General features: G+C 44.3%; 1 protein-coding gene across 2 annotated transcripts in view; it reads left to right on the top strand.

The window, feature by feature from the left end:
• ANO2 (anoctamin 2) overlaps nucleotides 1-21,035 on the top strand; it is a 391,299-nt gene that overhangs the window by 268,648 nt on the left and 101,616 nt on the right. The window lies entirely within an intron of this gene.

Raw genomic sequence — 21,035 nt, 5'->3', positions numbered from 1 at the left:
TTTTTTTTTTTTTTTTTTTTTTTTTTTTTTTTTTCCTGTTTCTCAATTTTTCTTTTTCCCCAAAATAAGATAATTCAGGCTCTTACCTGAGCTCTGTTTTCCATCTTTAATTGTGGAGTTACATAGAGAGAAGGACATGAGAAGGCTTATGAAGGGGGTAGAGCTGGAGGCAGGATGTCTTACAATCCAGGATTGGCATCTACTTCAGAGTGCACGGTACCCAGTCTCTGCCAGGTCCAAGAATGTGGCAGAGAAGAGGCAGGTTTGGGGGTTTTGGTGACATCATCACAGACCCCAGTACTCATGGGGTCCATGGACCCCAATACTCATGGTCACCACTCCTCTGCTTTCTCCTGAGTGTGGAAAAGAACAACCCAATGTCATCTTGTGCTTCTGTCTACTTCCAAATAAGATCACACTTTACCCATTCCACCCAGTTGAGCATCTGTCTTGAATGCTCAAAGATATCTGCTGGATGGTTGGCACCTTAAAGTTTCAGATCCACAGTTTATCTCTTCATTTCTCACTTCAGTTGGCATGGCAGTAGACATACAGCAGCAGCTCAAAAAATCCTTAACACACAGGGGGAGAGATGGCTGAGTTCTCTGTCACCTGTTCCTAAGCTCAACTACTTTCACACACGGGGCTCTTCCAGTGCCTAACACGGTATTTCTTATTTGCAAGCCATGACCTGAGCTAGGGACAGAAAGCTCCCAGGACATTGGAACTGAACAGTATGAACTGCAGTAGCTCTTAACCTTGCCTCCAGCTGGAACCCTTGCCTGCCATAGCACAGTTCTTTTTATCTCAGACTCATTACTCCCCAGGCCTCCAGCCCCAGTGTCACCATTGACCTTCCATATTCCTCACCCTTTGCATGGCCCCCCAGCCTGAGAGACAGAGAGAGAGAGAGAGAGAGAGAGAGAGAGAGAGAGAGAGATCAGATAAAATAGTTTATAATTCATTAAGAGTCCATAATTCAATCCAGTAGAAATACTCATTTATCTCTTAAAATCTCAAAAGACCAGACACAGGTCTTAGGATAAAAAATTCAAGAGCCATTGGTCTACATGCATCTCTATGCATTCATTTCTTCCCTTCTTCCTTGGCTAAAGGGAAATTTGATTAAAGAGAAGAAATTGGTACCATTTTTAAAATAAGCTGAAAGGGAAAGGAATGGACATCTTATTTTTTTCCATAATTGTCTCCAATTATCCCTTCCACTCTTCTGTTTTCCAGAAGAACCTATTCTTATCCTCTGGACCCATGAAGAGAGCTTCCAAGATAGACCCTTCTGCTTTCTTGGGAGCTTGGTGAAAGGGAAGTATAGATTTGTGGGTCAAATAGGGCAATGAGAGAAAAGCAGGACCATCAAGGAAAAGACGTAAGAACTTAATAGCCTGTTGACTCAAAAAATAACCACAGAGGTCCATAAGTAGTAATGGACTCCGGGGAGTAAGAAGAGGATATGAAACTGAATAAGGAAGGAAAAGGTTAGAGGAAGAGAGTAAATTTCCTCCAGGGCGGAAGTGACCCAGAGAACAGTAGGGCGTTTGTTCATTAACTTTTAAATGACTTGCACTTTTAGCATTATTCCCAGGGATGCGAGTGGGAAAATGAATGGGGTCAGGATTTCTCAGCCATCAAGTCTCCTCCATGCCTGGCCCCAGCTCCAAAAACTCCTCAAGGACCTTGTCTCCCGGGACACTCTGCTTTGGCCTCATCCTGGTGGGAATTTGACTACACCTTGGGCACTCTGCCCCCCGCCAAGTCTTTTGTCCAGGGCCCTTGAAACAGAAGTTGTGAAATTCACGACTCATAAAAAATGTGAGCGGTAGAGGGGCCAGCCTTACATTTCACCAATCCCGCCCTCACTTTTCAGGAAATAACACTGAGACCACACAGGGCAGGTGACTTCCTTGAAATCAGATGGCTGGCAAGCTACTTCCGGCCCATATCTTTTGCCTGAAATGCTGTAGCTCTGGGTTTACCTGGAATCTCTTTCCTGCTTAGCAATCACCTTCCCACATGGAGCAGAAGGCAGTGCCCGGTGCAAAGCGTTATGTGCAGATTGTGTGGCAAGAACCAATGTCAGTAGGAGAGAGGACACTGCTATTACCAGGGCCTGGGATAAGTACCCAGGTCCCCCTTCATTCTGCTTTTGCCTCACCTTGAGTCTGTGGCAGAAAAACTCTTCTGCTCTTCCCTGTAGAGCAGGTATGTCATTCAGAGGTTGGTTCTTATAAAAGATTAACCTTGTCTCCCTCCTATACCCTAAGACCACCTGTGAGTCACCTTCCATTAATCCACCTCTGACCAGATTCCAGCAGGTGCCTAGCTGCCACTTATCCCCTGTCTGCTTCATATTGTTCCCTGGGATCTTTTCTTTCACCATTGTATGACCCTGAATTTATAGAGTCCGAGTTGGAAGGAAGGGACAATTTAGGGGCTTCCAATAAAGTTTACATATTTCTGGCAGGTGCTCATTTAGTGTGTTTGAATGCTTCTAGGGATGACAGATTTACTGCTTTATAATGAAGCTTTTTCCTCCTTTTCATCAGGGAGCCCACAGTTTCCACAATTCCTACGGCTGCTCTCTGAGCCCACACAGAGAGGGCCGAGCCAGCTCCACAGGGCCATTCTTCCGATGTTTGAAGGCAGCTGTTCTGCCTTGCTTGAGCATCTTCCATTCCTGCCAGAGCACTCACACTTATTTTAGCCATTCCTTAACTTGACGATGTTTCCAGACCCTCTCCTAGTCTGGTCCCTCTTTCCCTTTTTTCAATATCCCTCTTAATTGTAGGTCCCAGATAAAAACTCCCAAAGTGGGTGCAGCTGGACTCTTTTTCTTTTGATTTTTACTTTAAGTTCTGGGGCACATGTGCAGAATGTACAGGTTTGTTACATAGGTAAAAGTATTCCATGCTGGTTTTCTGCACAGATCATCCTATCACCTAGGAATTAAGCTTAGCATCCATTAGCTATTCTTCCTGATGCCCTCCCTCCCACCATAACCACCCCTAACAGGTCCCAGTGTGTGTTGTTCCCCCATATGTTCATATGCTCTCATCATTCAGCTTCCACTTATAAGTGAGGATATGCAGAGTTTGGTTTTCTGTCCCTGCGTTAGTTTGCTGAGGATGATGACTTCCAGCTCCATCCATGTCCCTGCAAAGGGCACTATCTTATTCCTTTTTATGGCTGCATAGTGTTCTATGGTGTATATGCCACATTTTCCTTATCCAGCCTAGGTTGACTCCATGTCTTTGCTATTGTGAATAGTGCTACAATGAACATATGCGTGCATGTATCTTTATAACAGAATGATTTATATTCCTTGGGTTATACATCCTGTAATGGGTCTATGGGATCAAATGGTATTTCTGGTTCTAGGTCTTTGAGGAATCACTACACTGTCTTTCACAATGGTTGAACTAATTTACACTCCCATGAGCAGTGTAAATCAAACAGTGTTCCTATTTCTCTGTAACATCACCAGCATCTGTTGTTTTTTGACTTTTTAATGACAGCCATTCTGACTGACAAGCCCCCAATGTGGGCTTGATTTGCATTTCTCTAATGATCAGTGATGTTGAGCTTTTTCCATATATATATATATATATATATATATATATATATATTTTTTTTTTTTTTTGCCACATATGTCTTCTTTCGAGAAGTGTCTATTCATGTCTTTTGCCTACTTTTTGATGGGGTTGTTTGTTTTCTTCTTGTAAATTTGCTTAAGTTCCTTGTAGATTCTGGATATTAGACCTTTGTCAGATGGATAGGTTGCAAAAAATTTCTCCTATTCTGCAGGTTGTCTGTTCACTCTGATGAGTTTCTTTTGCTGTGCAGAAGCTCTTTGATTTAATTAGATCTTATTTGTCAATTTTTGCTTTCGTTGCAATTGCTTTTGGCATTTTCACCATAAAATTGTTGCTCATATCTGTGTTTTAAATGGTATTGCCTAGATTTTCTTTTAGGGTTTTTATAGTTTTGGGTTTTACGTTTAAGTATTTAATCCATCTTGAGTTAATTTTTGTATAAAGTGTAAGGAAGGACTCTTACTTAATTTGCTCCAAATGTTACACATACGTCAGTGCTATCTGAGTTTTAGAGGTCATGTCACACTTTTGGCTTATGCTGAGCTCAGATTCAACTGGCTCCCTGAACGCTTGTTCATCTGAGCTGCCATTGACATGGGCTATATGCTTTTCTGAACCTAAATGTAGACTCTTACAGTTGACCAGTTCAAATGCCCCTTGTTAATTTCAGGCAGCCTTGCTAGGCACCTGAGATCTTCATAGATACCCCTACTGCCAAGCGTGTTTTATCTGCTTTCCAACCTAGTGATACCTGTAAATATTACGCTTGATTTTGCTTTATCCAAATCACTGATAAAAATAGTGACCAGGAGAATGCGAAGGAGAGTAGCATATTGTCAAGGATTTTCTTTCATTATTTCATTAATCAATACTCCTTAGGGATGCTTACTTCATCAGTTGCAAGTCCTTCTAATTCCACGTAGCATAGAAAATGGCATTCAGCCCCCCTCAGAAATGCATTCCAGTAAATCCCTTGGAAAACTCTGAACCCAGTCCCCAGTCTTTGCCTTTATGTATCTTTTACATAAAAACTGTGGCCCCAAATGTGTCCATCTTTCCTCTGGCAGAGAGAAGGCTGAGGATTTGGCTTCATAACCCAGAGCCTGGAGATACCCCTGCCATACAGTTGGTGCCCTGAGGATTTCGGCTCGAGTGTGGGCAGGCTTAGAGCCAGCGTCCAGGCAATTGTCCAGATTTCTGGTTGGACAGCCCTGCAGAATTACTCATGCAAATGATGCCATCACATCTGGTGGAGGGTAGAGATACAGCCATCGAACTCCGCAGCCCATGTTCCAAGCTAAGTCTTTCTCAGTCAGCGTCAGGACATCTTTAAGGCCACCCCAGGAACCTACATGCAAAAATCTGACAGCGTCAATTATCTAGGGACAACTACCTCTGAATCAGGACTGAAAAGTAGGGCTCCTCGCAAAGGAGCTTGGTTCACATCAGACCTGAGGGGTTTGATGACTTAGGGGTGTGAAGCTGGGTGCCCTCATTCTCACTCTTTACCTGGGGTACATTTCTTCCCTACCTCTCTGATCTTCCCTCCTGCTTATCTTGTCCAAACTACAAGTTTGTTTTCACAACCTTTCATTCATTGAAATGTCACTCTACTTTCTCTGCTGCTCCCCCCTCCCGAAGGTGCCAAGAGGGTGTGGCCTATGGGAGAAGGGGAGCCATCTAGGGAGATTGCCCCCATGCTGGAAGTGGGAATGGCAGGGAAGAGGGCCCTATTTTCCATTGAAGAAAAGCTGGGACAAATGTTTCTTTTCTCATTCCCAGGGATGAAGCACCCTTTGAAAGGTGTAAATCCTCACTGGTAGTCATTTCCTTTTGGTATCATAGCTGAACCTTTCTCCCTCCCAATGCTTGACCTCCATTAGGCATGGGTGGTGCAGTGGTGTGGTCAGGGATGGAGGTGGGTGGGATTCTCATGACCTCTGCTCCTTGGAGTGGGGAAGAGCATAAAGAAGTTTCTCAGCTCATCAGAGGCACTTACCCAGGGTCTCAGCAGAATCAGAACATCTGTTGCTTCCCTTTCTGCAAATTTGTCTCTTGCTAAGCAGGGAGAAAAGTAGGGATAACCCTTTTCTTCCTCAAAGGAGGACATCAGCTCCACATGGATGGTAACACTGCTTTACCTTTTTGAGTCTCCAGATTTTAGGGACAGAATAATTTCTTTGCTTATATCCTGAAATAGTGAGTGGCTTGACACTGTTGCCTTTGGGGACATAATGGTTTGCATTTCCCATTTGTGACAGCAATTTGTCCTCCAGACTACCTTCTCCTTCCCCATGAGTGCTAAAGGTCACCCCCCAGCACCACCCCACTGTTCCCATTGTAAATCTCAGAGCCTCTTCCTTTTCCTGCGTCATTCTCTCCCCTCAATCCTGAGACCCCCATCTCTTCTCTTATGCCTGAAACTCCTATGTTTCCTTCTGTTTCATTCTTTTATTTTTTTGAGACAGAGTCTTACTCTGTCACCCATGCCAGAGTGCAGTGATGTGATTTTTGGCTTACTGCAACCTCCACCTGCCAGGTTTAAGCGATTCTCCTTTCTCAGCCTCCCAAGGAGCTGGGATTATAGGTGTGCACCACCACGCCTGGCTAATTTTTGTACTTTCAGTACAGATGAGGTCTCACCATGTTGGCCTGGCTGATCTTGAACTCCTGACCTCAAGTGACCGCCCACCTCGGCCTCCCAAAATGCTGGGATTACAGGGAGTGAGCCACCACGCCCGGCCCTGTTTCCTTCTTTCTTATTGCATGTCATCTTTGCAGTACATGTGTAAAGGGACAAACCTTTTATTTTTAGTATTCTACTTTCAAAAACTTGGGATGAGGGGCATTTAAAAATAACTTACTATATTTTTTGTCTTTACAAAATAATCTTTGTTTACTGCAGGAAAAAAAATGGAAACTCAGAAAAAAAGCGAAGAACAATTGTTTTAAATTTGACCGCCATTAATATTTTGGTATAGTTTTTTCTAATCCTTGCATGCATGTGTGTGTCTGTGGGTGTAAATAAGATGAGATATACTGTACATTTTGTGACCTGAGTTTTCTACTTAATAATTATTGTGAGCAGGGAGCTACACTTAGCCTAGCATTTTGGCATGATCCTTCTAAATCCAGACAGAGAGGCCACCTTTTGTTGTTCATCCTTTGCCTGTTCAAGTGACTGCCCAGCATGTTTGCCTCTTATCTAAGCCATGGCTGAGTGTTCTTTTTATTTCTCTCCATATGTCCATGAGATCTTGTTTCTGTGGCTTGACGCCTTTCTAAATGTGTATTCCTTACTTTGATGTCTGGGTGCCCAGAGAACATCTTCCCCTCCAGGAGAGGCCGTTAGTGACTTTTGCTGCAACTTTTGTGTGCTCTCAATCTCATGACTGGGAAAGTCAGCATGTCTCATCCCTGGTGAGGAGCAGAAACCCAGATGAGGAAGGGGAGCAAAGCGGTGCCCAGAGGTTGTCAGCCTGGAAGATGTGATGCGGCTCTGGGTCCAGGAGCCCTGTGTCCAGGAGGGGCCTGGAGAGAAATAAGTGTGGAAACTAATGGAAGGAAGAGGCTGGGGTGGGACATAGACAGACCTCCCAGCCTCAGAAGGGCCATACTGCTGGAAGTACATGTGTCCCACTCTCCGTGGCCCTGAGACTTTGGCAAGCACATGAGTTGCACAAATGGCCAGAGCTGCTGAGGATGCAGAGATCATCGAGACTTTATTTTACAGATGAAAAAACTAAATCTCAGAAGTAGAACTTTCCTATAGCAAATAACAGCAGAGCTGAGTCAGAGTCACATCTCCTGTCTCTCAAGACAGAGTTTTCCTGTATCCCAACTTTAGGGCAGATCTGAGAACTGATGACAGGAAGGAGAGGGATTGGGTTAGGAGGCCAAGGGCAAGTGTAGCTCCTCTGGGAAAAATGTCAAGTGTAAAGTTGAGTTTCCTTCCTCTTTCCTATAAGAAAGTTTAGGGATTGGAAATATGGGGTTCTGGAGGAGGCGGTGACTGGCTTTCTTTCCCCCCCAAAAAAGCCAGCCAACCAGAAAGGGTTTTTTTACGAGCCTGCTTTAAGCTGAAACTGAAACTAAGAAATCCAATGGCTAAGAAGTGGTCCCTGCTCCCACAGGGTTTGAGATCTAATAAATTGTTATGTTGTGTGGCAGAGACTGTGTGTTTTATGGAAGCACAATGGAAAAAGACGGGTGTAATGAGCTGCAGCTGGCAGAAAACTCTTGGAAGACGCTGGTTTTACAAGGACAAACAGGATATGTGTGTGTGTGTGTGTGTGTGTGTGTGTGTGTGTAAACATAGCAGGAAGAGTGTAGCATCTGACCATGAGTCACACTGACCTAGGCTCAAATTCCAGCTTCTCAGTTGCATTCATTCATCCATCCATCTATTCATTCATTCATCCATCTATTCATTCATTCAGCTTATATTGATGGAGAGTCAGGAACTGCTGTAGTTTTGGGAAACACAACAGACAACCTGCCTGTTCTATAGAGCTTTCATTCTGGTAAGACTGCAGAGTGACGTTGGGCAACTCAACTGCCCATCCCTTAGCTTTCAAGCTGGAGTGCTGCCTCCAACCTCACAGGCTATGAGTTCCTAAGATCTATAATGATGATGATAAAATAAGTACTATTTATTCAGCATTAACAACCTATCAATACTCTGCTAAGCATTTGCAAGGATAATTTCCTCCACTCTTCATAACTTCCCCAGGGGACAGGGTTTTACCGATGTGGAAACAGGCGTAGAGAATTGAAATAATGACCCAGAATCAAGTGACAGAGATGGATTCAAACTCAGCAGTCACAACCACTGCACTCAAGGTGGCCCACCTGAAGTGTGTTGGGGGTGGCTGGACCTGACAGTTGAGGGGCTCTGCGGCCCAGCAGAATTCTGCTCTTTTCTGGGGAGAGCTTCTTCTAGCACGAGGTGGCCACCACAGCCCATAGAAGGCTGTGATCTGAGTGTGAGCCTCGTGCCAGCCACTTTCTGCATGTGAGACCATGCTGCTTGCCAGAAGCTGTTATTTTCTTCCATTTTGGCTGGCTGGGAGAGATTTCGCAGGGTTGTGCATGGGGAGGGTTGACATGTTTATGTGGAGGTAATGACTGTGTTGGCTCCCTAAGGAAGAATTAGGATGAGAGCCCAGTTCCTTGTTTGGGGACTTGAACTGAGAGCCTCTGGTGGCCAGGAAAAGATGGACACCTTGCAGATAAACGTAGGAAGTTACCATCCCATGGCAATTTTATTTTATACTTCTTTCCTTTGCCTATTGGCTACTGTAAACTTAAAATTAACTACAGTGGAGAGTGGTAATAGTCTACATCAAAAAACAGCAAATGCCCAGACATTCTCCTTCACTTTTGGAATCTTAAATAAATATTTTTTTCTCTATGGGATCACCGTCTTTTGCATATGACTTCCATGGGATCAAGTTGATCTCAGAGCAAAGGAACTGCTGGTTGGCAACGATGCCTCAGGGTTGAAAAGGGGAGGAGGGTAGGCTCAAGGAACCAGAAAAGCCGGCCCTGGGAGAGGACTTCTCACTCCTTCTTCAAGCCTTGCCCTGTCTCTGGACCTCCCCTGACACCCTGCTCTTTCAGCTGAGCTTTGTCCATGGGCCGCACTGAATATTGCCGGCAGGTAGTAGCCATGAGGACCCATGCGATCCCCAAAATTAATACTGAATACAAAGAAAGCTGTTATTTCTGCTTCTCTGGCAGGAGAATAGGAAGTGACCACTGGCTTGAGAAGGGCTGTGCTACCATCGCAAAGTAAACCACGACGGGGCTGGTTCTGAAATGGTCCAGTTCCCTGTCTCTTATGATGAATCTCTTTAATACAAGTACCATTAAATTGGAATATAGTGATCATTCAGATTCAACTAATGTTTATTTTATGAAGTGGCTACCATGAAGCAAGCACTGAGATAAAGCTTTAGTACAGATAGGCCATTTAGTCACTTAAAGATCAAAGAGCTCAAAGTTTACCTTTCCATGATCTATGAGAAAAAAGGTTTATCAAACAGCGAGTGCTGTATGCATGATTGCCAAGGGGAGGTTTTAAACCACTTACAAGGACAAACTGCTTCCCAGAAGCCTGCCAGTGCTTCTTAAGTACTCCCTTGTGTGGGTAAACACAGATCCGGGAGACAAGGCCATGAAGTGGGAAGGACCCAGGACAAAAAGTCAGCAGGCTAGATTCCACTTCTGGTTCTTCACTGACTTAGCCACATGTCTGTTATTGCATGGTGTCATCTAGACTCCCTAGTTTTGTCCACAAAACTAGCATGAGCCCTCCACAAAAGCCTTGATGAGCAAGGGGTTCAGTGTGCCCCTTTTGCATAAAAAAGGAAGAAAGTAAGAATAAACATGCACACATGTTTGTATTTGCTTCCATGTTCATAAAGACATCCTGCAAACTTATTGAATAAATTAATAATCATGATTACCTATGGGGAGTGGAGAGGTAGGAGACCTGGGCAGATGGAGACAGAGATGGGAGGAAGACGCCTCCCCATGGATATATTGGGTTTTGTTGAAAATTTAATTCATGGGACAGACTTCCTGAAATCCAGACATAATATATGTAGAACTTCCAAAGAAAAAGAAAGTTACGTTGGCATTACCTGTTCTGTAATACCAATGTTGGCTCTTCCTAATCATTAGTTTTTTTTTTTTTTTCTATGTGCTCCCAAACGATCTTTAAATTGGTCATTTCTAGACTCTTGCCTGGGATGGATGATATTCCTCGGTGCTGGGTCACTGGGCAGAGATTTTCAGTGTAGTAGATCTTTTCTGCTTTCTCTACTTCCTTATTCTTGAAAATATGTGTGCATATTCAGAGACATGCACACATACACATATGCATACACACATGCACACACACACACACACACACACACACACACAGATACTGACTCCCTTTTTTTTTGAGACAGGGTCTCGCTGTATCATCCAGGCTGGAGAGCAATGGCACAATCTCGGCTCACTGCAACCTCCGCCTCCTGGGTTCAAACGATTCTCCTGCCTCAGCCTCCCAAATAGCTGGTACTACAAGCGCGCACCACCACGCCTGGCTAATTTTTGTATCTGTAGTAGAGACAGGGTTTCACCATGTTGGCCAGGCTGGTCTTGAACTCCTGACCTTAGGTGATCCTCCTGCCTCAGCCTCCCAAAGTGCTGGGATTACAGGCGTGAGCCACCGCACCCGGCGTTGAGCAGACTCCCTTAAACCAGGTAGCTGACCTCCACGGGTCCACGCTGGGTCCAAACTCAACCTGAAGGAAAGTGAACTGAAGGAAGCATTTGTGAACTTGATTCTCCAATCTAAGGACTCTGCTTTTTAAACCAAGAATGTTCAGAAGGGCACAGACTGCAGAACATGAAGGCGTCTGTTACCATTAACATAGTCCCTGGCTCCATGAGAATGCACCAACAACTCAGCATGCCTTGTAAACAGACCACAATTATAGAGCTTGGTTTTGACTTTTTTTTCCAGGACCTTAAAGTTGATATATTTTTACATTTCCCTGGATTGGAGGGTAAGGGCCATAGCTTTGGGCTTAGCTTTTGCTCTGCTGATTATCTCTTTGCTCTTTGATAAACCTTGGCAGTGCTGTGGGGAATCGAGGTTTGAAGAGTTAATTGACTTACAGACCAAGACAGAGCTTAAGGTAGAAATCTGGATGAAATCTTTACGCTGTCCTTCCCAGCCCCCAGCAGGATGAGAGCCTGGGGATCACCACGTGCAATGCTATGTGGCTGTGGCATGTCACACCACAGGCACCAGAGGGAATTTCTGAGGTTGTAGAGGTGACTGGGCCATATTTTCCAAGCTCCCTGATGTATTCTGGTTTGGCCGAGCAATGTGTTGCTGCAAGATCTCAAGGAAAAGTTAACACATGGGAAGAGAAAGCAATCCATTGGGTGACTACCTTAATGGATGGGAAGAGACTTCCAGGACACAGACTTTGGCAAAATATAGTCATCATGAAGAAAATGGCTGAGTATGTCCCTGGGTTTTCAAGTACTGTCATTTGCACTTTGTTATTTTTCCCTCCAAGGGGTTATTTGGGGAGAATTGTATACATCCCAGGGTTGAAGTTCCAAACAAATGCAAGCTGCAGCCAGCCCCAGAGCTGCATATGGGCATGTTCCTAGGGTGGCCTTAGAAAAGCATAGCTCTCTCTGTGCTCGGCTCCATCGCTCCATCTTCCCCATCTGCCCTGAGATGCACAACACACACACACACACACACACACACACACACACACACACGCACACAGATCCTTCCTTTGCAGAAGTGATGGGAAAATCTCTCTTTCTCTCCACTCTAGAGCAATTCGTTTGGAGGACCAAGACTGTTGCAGTGATCTTTTTGTCTCTGCAAAGTTCGTTTATGCATTTAAAAATAGTTATCATGAATGGGTTGGAGGAAGTTGCTGACGGAAGCCCTGTGTGCTATGTATACCTTTGCATCCTTCAGCAATGCCTGTCCAGTGCCTTGGCGACTCAGCAGATGTTCACAGATGATGATAGTGACTTTGAAGAACCCCCATATTTCTTGAATTTTTCATAATGACACCTAGAAAGAGGTCCCAGCACTGGAAAGGAAGGTGGAGAGCTGTTTCCCCTCATTGCTTACAGTGGTCTACGTCTCGTAGATACAAACCTCCACCTTGAGGAGCCCCTTTCTGAGGGCAAGTGTGCTTCTGAGAGGGCAGGTACCAGCCATGCATCACAATCTGGGAAGCTTGCAAGTGTGAATTTGCATGGAGGTAGGGAACCTGGGCTCTAAACATGACTCTGCCTCTATCATTCTGTGGAAACCTCAAGCTTCTGTCGCTTTGAGCCTTGATTTTCCATGGGTAAAGTGAGACCATGGAGATCCACCTCATGTAGTTGTCGAAAGAATTGTTTAAAATACACGTTTTGGCCAGGCATGGTGGCTCACACCTGTAATCACAGTGATTTGGGAGGCTGAGGCAGGAGGATCACTTGAGTTCAGGAGTTTGAGACCAGCATGGGCAACATAAAGAGATCTTCTTTCTATAAAAATTTAAAAAAAAATTACCCAGGAATGGTGGTAACAGCCTCTAGTTCCAACTACTTGGGAGGCTGTTGTGGGAAGAACAATTGAGTCCAGAAGTTCAAGGCTGCAGTGAGCTATGATTGTGCCACTGTACTCCAGCCTGGGCAATAGAGTGAGATCCCATCTCTAAAATAAATAAATTGAAAACAAATACATGTGGAACATTTCAAAAATGTGAAATAATAGGTAAAACAGTATAGTGAACTTTCATACTTTCATGTTCTCCCATCCAACTTCAGTAATGATCAGCTCCCAGTTTTATGTCACCTCTACTTTCCCCCCAGCCCATTCCCATCATTACCCCTCAATCTCAGAATATGAGGACTTCATAGGATGAAACAATGGCATGGAAATGCCCTCCAGAGTATCTAACACATAACAGATGCTTAGAAAATGTTTGTGGAATTTGAACTTTATAATAGTATATGCTTTATAATTATTACCTCCTGTAGCATGGCCAGAGGGTACAATATTTCTCACTGCCTTATAGATGAGAAGACTTAGTCGTGGGTCAAGTGACTTGCCTAAGGTCATGCAGCCATATAGGAATATGGTACTATCCTAGATCTATGGCTCTCAATTCCCACACTTACACGCTTGGCTTTATGCTTGCTGCCTCTGTGTTGATTTTTCCTTTTGGATATCTTCTTAGAGAGGAACAGGAGACTTGTAAAGTTTTATGTGGACTCACAGTTTAAAGACAACCTGGTTATGGGGTTGTAATAACCATGTATTCATGGACACAACTGCTGATGTCTTCAAAGGATCAGCAATTCATCAGCCACTTAATGGGTTACTTTCTGCTCTGATTGTCAGAGCTTAAGATGAGTAAGATCTCTGCTGTCAGGGAGCTCATAGTCATATGCACTGAGTCACATGAAATAGAGTGGAGAGTGATAAGCATAATGGCAACAGCATGAACCAAGTACTGAGGGTGCATGGAGGAAGTTGTTTAATTCCTGGCTTCTGTCTTCATTAAGAATTATCAATACGTCCAGCCATTTATGACAAACCCACAGGCAATATTCTCCTGAATGGGCAAAAGCTGGAGGCATTCCCCTTGAAAACCAACACAAGACAAGGATACCTTCTCTCACCACTCCTATTCAACATAGTATTGGAAGTTCTGACTAGGACAGTCAGGCAAGAGAAAGAAATAAAGTTATTCAAATTGGAAGAGAGGACGTCAATAGTCTTTGTTTTCTGATGACATGATCCTATATCTAGAAAACCCCATCATCTCAGCCCAAAAGCTTCTTAAGCTGATAAGCAACTTCAGAAGTCTCAGGATACAAAATCAAGGTGCAAAAGTCACAAGCATTCCTATACACTAACAACAGACAAGCAGAGAGCCAAATCATGAAAGAATTCCCATTCATAATTTCTACAAAGATAATAAAATACCTAGGAATACAGTTAACAAAGGGAAGTGAAGGACCTCTTCAAGGATGACCACAAACCACAGCTCAAGGAAATCAGAGAGGACAAAAACAAACAGAAAAACATTCCATTCTCATGGATAGGAACAACCAATATTGTGAAAACGACCCAAAGTAATTTGTAGACTCAATGCTATTCCAATTAAGCTACCATTGAGGTTCTTCACAGAATTAGAGGAAGCTGTTTTAAAATTCTTATGGTACTAAAAAAGAGCTTATATGACCAAGACAATCCTAAGCAAAAAGAACAAAGCTGGAAGCATCACGCTACCCAACTTCAAACTATACTATGAGGCTACGGTAACCAAAACACCATGGTAATGGTACAAAAAAGGCACATAGACCAATGGAACAGGATATAGTACTCAGAAACAAGACCACATATCTACAACCATCTGATCTTCAACAAACCTGACAAAAACAAGCAATGGGGAAAGGATTCCCTAGTTAACAAATGGTGCTGGGAGATCTCGCCAGCCATATTCAGAAAACTGAAACTGGATCCCTTTCTTACACCTTATACAAAATTAACTCAAGATGGATTAAATACTTAAATGTAAACCCCAAAACTATAAAACCATAGAAGAAAATCTAGGCAGTACCATTCAGGACATAGGCATGGGCAAACATTCATAACAAAATTGCCAAAAGCGATTTCAACAAAAGCAAAAATTGACAAGATCTAATTAATCTAAAGATCTTCTGCACAGCATAAGAAACTATCATCAGAGTGAACAGGCAACCCACAGAGTGGGAGAAAACTTTTGCAACTTATCCAGCTGATAAAAGTTGCTATCCAGAATCTACAAAGAGCTTAAACAAATTTACAAAAAAAAAAGCACCCATTAAAAAGCGGGCAAAGGACAGGAACAGACCCTTCACAAAAGAAGACATTCATGCAGTCAACAAACATATGAATAAAAGCTCAACATCACTGATCATTAGAGAAACGCAAATCAAAAACCACAGTGAGATACTATCTCATGCCAGTCAGAATGGCTACTATTAAAAAGTCAAAAAACAACAGATGCTGGTGAGGTTCCAGAGAAAAAGGAATGCTTTACGCCATTGGTCAGAATGTAAATTAGTTCAACCGTTGTGAAAGATGGTGTGGTGATTCCTCAGAGATCTAGAACCAGAAATACCATTTGACCCAGCAATCCCATTACTGGGTATATACCCAAAGGAATATAAATCATTCTATATAAAGATACATACACATGTACATTCATTGCAGCACTATTCACAATAGCAAAGACATAGAATCAACCCAAATGCCCGTCAATGATAGACTGGATAAAGAAAATGTGGTACATATATGCCATGGAATACTATGCAGCCATAGAAAGGAATGAGATTATGTTCTTTGCAGGGACATGAATAGAATTGGAAGCCATTATCCTCAGCAAACTAACATAGGAACAGAAAACCAAACACCACGTATTCTCCCTTATAAGTGGGAGCTAACAAATGAGAATGCATGGACACAGGGAGGGGAACAACACACACTGGGGCCTGTTGGGAGGCAGAAGGGCGTAGGGAGAGCATTAGGAAAAATACCTAATGGATGCTGGGCTTAACACCTAGGTGTTGGGTTGATAGGTGCAGCAAAACACGATGGCACACATTTACCCATGTAACAAACCTGCACATGCTTCACATGTACCCTGGAACTTGAAATAAAAATCAATATTTTTAAAAAAGAACTACTAATACTTCCAAAAATTGTGACCCTGAATCCATGGCAATTTGTACTCACACTTATACAATCCTAGAAGCTGACCGTTAGGTTTAATCTTTTCATGAACTAGGGGTCTTTCTTAGGTCAATGTACCAGATGACTAGATTAAGAATGGCCACACCAGGAGAGGTGCCATCTATTTATCTATTCGTCAGTGTTAACACTGTGAAAATTTAGGCCAACTGTAAAGAGCTAATGAACTGTGAAGTTTGGGAACTTGATCTACACTTCTGACAACAGTTGCAAATTCAGGGATCCTGATAATTTGCTAGAAGGACTCATAGAACTCACTGAAGTCTGTTGTACTTAAGGTTATGGTTTATTACAGGGAAGAGATGCAGGTCTCTTTTTCAGCCAAAGGAAGAAATGCATAGGGTAGGGTCACAGAAAGCAGCAAACACAGAGCTTCCAGATGTCTTCCTCCCATCGAGCCAGGACAGTGTTACTTTCTCAGCATTGCCATATGACAGTATGTGCAGAATATTGTCAGCCAGGGACACTCATCCAAGCCTTATGTCCAGAGTTCTTACTGTGGCTTGATCACATTCCACCTGCATGGCTGACCTTCAGTCACCAGCCTTTCTGGGGGTAGACCTGATACAACATGGCTCAAAACCCCCTTCATAGATCTTGTTAGATTGCCCGGTGGCCAAAGCCCCAAGGCAAACAGAGACATTCCCATCAGGCAGGGCATTCCATCGTCCTGGAGATCACTTCCCAGAAGCTGAGGGCAGGGGCCAGTTGCTGCAAAGCTGCTCTTTTGGTTCAGGTTAACTCTTTGCCCCACAGACACCAAAGAGTCTTCATCTGAGAAGATCTAAGTGGCCAGCTTTTAAAGACCGTGGGGAAGAAAGGGGTGGAATGAGTAATGAGCATAGTTCTGAAAACCGTTTTACTTTTTCAAGGTAAAATTTGGTAAGAAGGAGCTTAAACAATTTTTTTTTTCCTTCTGGGTCATGAAAAGTCACACAGCAAGTAAATAATGGCAGAGCTCAGGTCTGCTGTGCATTTCACAAGTGCCTGTTAACCAGAGGTGATGGTGAACCCTGACTCAGGCAGTCCTGGGTACCTGCTCAATGTTCTCCTCCCCAGACCAAACAACGGGCGAAAGAGGACACAAGAACGGCCCCCTTTGGGAAGGGCAGAAGTTGGGCTTTTGTTCCATCTCTCCTGTCTTCTTTCCTTCCCTACCATCAATATTTCTCAACTGCATGATGAATAAAGATGAGTGGAAAAGAGAGAAAGAGTCTCTTCATTTCTATTATGCATTTGTTGCCCTGGTAGCTTTTTCCAGGTTGCCTACGCTTTTCAGTGAGGTAGATTTCCCTTTTCTTTCCCAGCCTCAACCTTCGCTATTCTGTTTCTCTATCAAACCATCAAAAGCTAATGCAACATCCATAAATTCTGACCTGGCATGTGCAGGATTCCAGACAGCCCTGGTTACCCTTTGCCCAGGGCCTGCAGTTGGGTGATGATGGTGAGACCAAGGAGAGGACGAACTCTTACATTAAGCTGTGCATTTTGTTCACTAAGTAAAGGGTTGCCCTGTGCGTGTTCTGGAGGCCGACTCCAGCCACTTCTGTGTGTTAAGCATTTGTTATGACTTGAGCTCATTGGAAAGAATCCCCCAGCCAGTGACATGGCAGGGGGGAGGCTCTGCAGCCTGTGGCACAGAATAGGAAGCCTGACTGGATCAGCTGAGGCTGCAGATTCCCTGGCTGTCACTCCTCAACCATGCAGTGAGTCAGGGCCTGGAGTGCAAAGAGATGATGTGATGACTCCCTGGGTGGGGATGGGGATGGGGGTGGTGGCGGGACCAGGGTAGGGGATGGCAGGACCAGAATGTGGGGCAGGCTGCAGGGTGGAGAGGCTCCTTCAGGTAAAGGCTCTACCGTGTCACCACTGGCTCCTGGTTCCAGGCTCCAGATAGGGAGAGGCAGTTTCTCTTTCTGGGGCAACAAATAAAATCCCTCAGGGCACAGGAGTGCTCATTGGTTGGTTATGCCAGTCCGTGTCTATTTTTAGAAAGAACTATAAGAGGGAGGAAAAGAATCTAGAGAAATAAGTACAGATGGATTCCTCACTGAGGCAGAAGCTGGGAGCTGGGAGATGAAGCATAGAAGCAAGGCCTAGTCTTGACCCCCAGCGGCAGAGTCGGAAGTAGATGGCATGCATCTAGAATACCATGAGGGTGGGTCCTTGCCCTGAACCAGCAAGCATTTGAGACTCAGAGCCAGGAGACAGGATGAGAAGGTCGCAGTGATGAGACCCATAGTGGGCAGCAGCCATCTCCTAAGGGGCCACCTTGAAGAGCAAATCCATCACTTCTTGGAGGTCCAGCAGCCCTTGCCCCCTCTGTGCTTTGCAGAGACATCCTGCAGTTCAGGGAAGGAACGGAGCTGAAGGGCATTTGGAAGAAGAATGTCATGGAGATGCAAGGTTGGGTTAATGGTTTAAGGTCCAATCATTAATTGCTGCCTGAAGAAAAAATAAAGACCTTGCTGAGCGACAGAAGTCATTGTTCTGTTCTTAGGTCAGGTGAGGGGGTAAAGCAACTCTTTTCCAGCTGTCATGGAACTGGGTATTTTGCAACCAAAATGTTTCATGATCAAATAATGATGATCATGATCAGTGAATGCTGGATTAAAATGAAAATAGTATAGGGTTTCTCAGGGCCTTTAATATGAACTGGCCCTTTAAATTTCCTAAAGGAGAGAGAGAGAGGTTATGTGTATTGAATATCTGTTAGTATCTGGAAAATCCAGTTTTCTGTTTTTCAGTATGGGGAAGAACAGACCCTTTTGAGGGTCAAAACAAATTCCTCTGAACATGGTATCAGGAATTCAGAAGAGATTAAAAGAACATATGATTGGAATTATTCAGATCTGGATGAGAAGCCTGGTTGAGCTGTTTACTAGTGTACTAGTGTAACCCTGGTCAAGCAACCAACCTTCTTGGGTCTTAATTTTCTTATGTATGAGACTAATAATTCCTATCTCATAAAGTTATTGAGAGGAATAAATGAAATCAGATATGTAGAGAATCCTAAAAAGAGCCTGTAAAATAGCAAGCACATAAGGAATGGATGCATGTGTGGATGGATGGATGGATGGATGGATGGATGGATGGTTGGATCGATGGATGGTTGGATGGGTATATGAATGGGTGGATGGATGAATGTCTGATGGATGGGTAGATGGGTGGGTGGATAGATGGAAGGATGGATGGGTAGATAGATGGATGGAATGATTAATCTTGGCCCACTACCTTAGCTAGAGAGAGTCTTTGTTCTAGGGCATACCCAGACCACCAAGCATGAGTTTGTGTGTATGCACATGCATGTAGTGCACATATGTGCACAAGTACATGTAAGCACTCATGCATGCATTTTCCTGAATCTTTTCCAAAGACAGAAAAGGTAGAAGCTCTTCCACCATGCTTCCATCATATCCTGGCCATGGCTACATCACAATGACGACTCCACTGCACTGTAACTGTTTCATTACCCATCTGTCTCTCTCAGGACACCAAGCATCCTGGACCACAAAGATCGCAGCTCAGTTCCTGGAATATAAGCCTTCATGCTTATAAAATCATTGTAAAATGATTCTTCTCAGCTGTTTAGGCAGGTAGGGCCACTGCACCCATGGCACCTGAGAGGCCTGACCTGACCAGACTTTCAGTGTATCTTAACACCTCTTGAGGGTCAAAACAAATTCCTCTGTAGGTACTCAGCACTCACTAAGGAACTGGAGGGGGCTGACGACAGGGCTGGCGTCTGGAATAGGATGAGATGAGTTCTGGGAGCCCTAGCAGTGCAGTGGTTCCCGCAGTCAGCATTTCAGGATATGGACTGAGCGTTTCAGCATTTCATGGACCTGGACTCAGGTCCCAGGTGCTTCCCTGCTTCACCACATGGGATGGTGGGTGGGTGATGATGTGCAGAAGCTGAGTCTTAGTTGGATTTGTGGACTTCATTCAGTCTGCTCTCCCATGCTAACACCTGCAGGTACTGCCATATTCAGTAGTCCCATGTGCACAGGGCCTAGTCTTGGACTTTGTGGATGATAGTGAGAAAGGAGAAAGCTGGGTAGAGACTCCACCTGCTCAATCACCCACAGTACAACCTTTCCCTCTCTGCTTCATTTCCTTCCTTTAATGGCTTTTTCTTCCACTCTTTAGCTCCAATTTTCCTCTACACCAGGGTTTATTGAGTTGAGGCCCATGCCCAGCTGAAGCCTCTCATGCCAAGGACACAGACTTCCTTCTGCCACTGAGTTGTGGTTCTGTCCAGGATACCCTCAGTCTAGCAGGATAGGACAGACTCCTGAACATGGAGAGCACTGGGCCCAAGGAAGAGGCAGGTGTGTGTGGGGTGTGGTGTCTCCTTGCCCGCAGGCCACACAGAAAGGAGGGATCTTTCTTTTTTTTTTTTTGAGACGGAGTTTTGCTCTTGTTACCCAGGCTGGAGTGCAATGGCGCGATCTTGGCTCACCGCAACCTCCGCCTCCTGGGTTCAGGCAATTCTCCTGCCTCAGCCTCCTGAGTAGCTGGGATTACAGGCACGTGCCACCATGCCCAGCTAATGTTTTGTATTTTTAGTAGAGATGGGGTTTCACCATGTTGACCAGGATGGTCTCGATCTCTTGACCTCATGATCCACCCGCCTCGGCCTCCCAAAGTGCTGGGATTATAGGCGTGAGCCACTGCGCCCGGCCTAAGGAGGGATCTTTCTTATGGGTCATTTCACTTACTCATTTCAGAACTGGTTACTGAGCAGTATTTGTTATAGTGGCTCTGAGTGTGTCTGCAGGCAGTGCCAGGGCCCGCCTTTGGAAATGATCCTGTTCCTCTGAAACATAATGAAGAACTCATCCCTCGGGGTGTTCCCAGGTTTGGAGGAGATCTAGGAAGTGCTTCCCCGTGTCTTACTTAATTTGCCTTTTCTGGGGTCCCATCCCATTTGTTCTGGCCCCTCATTGTTCATAAAAAAGAAGAGCTAACCGCCATTCTCCATTAGTTAACAAAATCTGAAACCAAACCAACCAACATTGCATGCTAGGGGAATTCAGTGTTATCAAATACCACGATGAAGGCTAATTGCAGTGTTTTTTTTTTTTTTTTTTTTTTTTTTT

This window comes from Sapajus apella, unplaced genomic scaffold (assembly GCF_009761245.1).
Source record: "Sapajus apella isolate SASKATOON/1434 unplaced genomic scaffold, GSC_monkey_1.0 scaffold86, whole genome shotgun sequence".
In the NCBI taxonomy this organism is placed as follows: domain Eukaryota; kingdom Metazoa; phylum Chordata; class Mammalia; order Primates; family Cebidae; genus Sapajus; species Sapajus apella.
The sequence above is the reverse complement of the archived record's forward strand: the minus strand, read 5'-3'. Positions and strand labels throughout refer to the sequence as shown.